The following is a 1,390-nucleotide window of genomic DNA, read 5'->3' as shown; positions in this document are numbered from 1 at the left end:
TATGGGGAGAGCTACCTTTGGCAATCTTGCTTAAAGAGTTGCTTGTGCTCAACATTTTTGCGCTCTACCTGAGCGATCATCAACGCTGGCTATGAAGAATGAGTGCAGCTGGGGAGGATTAGATCTTGACAAAACCAGCAGGAGTTGTGGCGTAATGCTTCGACGCAGGTAAATGACGTACATAGGTATGAGGGAAGACTGGGTGAATATACTCCTAATAAATACATTTGTAGGCACATTTGTTTGCCTTTTTTTGTATTGCAAATTTGAGGGTTCAGTTAAACAAGCAAATGCAAGATATGGAAATAATTTCAACAACGACCTCGATAAAGAGTTATGTAGACGCAATTCAATTGTAAATTCACAAAAATAAAACAAATAAAACCGAACACGAAAAACCGGAAGAATTGAGAACAAGTATTGGCGATAAGCTTAATGGCCCGAAGAGCACACGGCTAGCATCGACGACATTGCGCACATTATAGCAAAAATAAACGTTTCGTCCGGGGTGCTGCTGGCCGTCAGTTACTCATGAGCAGTGGAACAGTGTGAATTCAAATTTCTTGATGCGGAAAACAGATTGCTGCAAATGTCGTGTTTTCTTAACAATAAATAACTGAGAGGGAGAAAAAAAAATATAATAACAAATAAAAAAAACAAAAACAAGCTGCAAATTTTTGAAAACAAGCGAAAACGTGAAAGAAAGCTATTACTCATTATTTTTTGCAAGCTAAACGTAGTTGACGTGCTGTAAATTGCGAGCCAAAAATATTAGCTAAAAGTAAAATTTGAAAATTGTTAAATAATTAAAAGAACAAAAACACTACTGAGTGCGGCTGATAGTGACGTGTATGCTCAACTATTTTTGGAAATTATTTAAATTGCACAGTTACATACATAGGTAGCACACCTGATTCGTTCCCAACGTACGCGAAGGGGGAAAAAATACGGAAAAACGTGGAAACGCAATAGACGAGTATTAAAGCAGGAGGAAGCAAGGCTGTTGGTTACATACATACATACATACAAAAATATTTTGTTCTAGAAAGCAGCGTGTTTACCACGTTGAAAACGTACAAAGCACAAACAACAACAACACTGTATACCAAAGGGCAACGACGCACAGTGTCAGTGATCGATGTCGACCCTACAAACGGTAAGCGAATTTGCAACAAAAAATAAATTTAAAAAAATAGCCCGCAAAAAAAAAAATTACACAAATCAGCTCATTCAAGTGTTCAAAGCTGGCACCTCATTATGCCATGCCATTCGCTGATAAAAATAACATACATACATATGTACAGATGTATGTATGTATTAAGGTGATTGACTTGGTTTTTCCAAACCGGTTTCCACCGTATTTTTAACCGACTTCCAAAAAAGGAGGAGG

General features: G+C 37.5%; 1 long non-coding RNA gene across 1 annotated transcript; it reads left to right on the top strand.

Moving 5' to 3' along the window:
• The first annotated feature begins 29 nt into the window (after positions 1-29).
• Positions 30-1,034, top strand: LOC108356902 (uncharacterized). Its single transcript, XR_001846625.1, has 2 exons — positions 30-168; positions 234-1,034. It is a non-coding gene; the product is annotated as an uncharacterized LOC108356902 (long non-coding RNA).
• Positions 1,035-1,390: the final 356 nt, after the last annotated feature.

This window comes from Rhagoletis zephyria, unplaced genomic scaffold (assembly GCF_001687245.7).
Source record: "Rhagoletis zephyria isolate East Lansing unplaced genomic scaffold, Rhagoletis_zephyria_1.1 Rzeph_scaffold_67217, whole genome shotgun sequence".
Classification (NCBI taxonomy): domain Eukaryota; kingdom Metazoa; phylum Arthropoda; class Insecta; order Diptera; family Tephritidae; genus Rhagoletis; species Rhagoletis zephyria.
The sequence above is the reverse complement of the archived record's forward strand: the minus strand, read 5'-3'. Positions and strand labels throughout refer to the sequence as shown.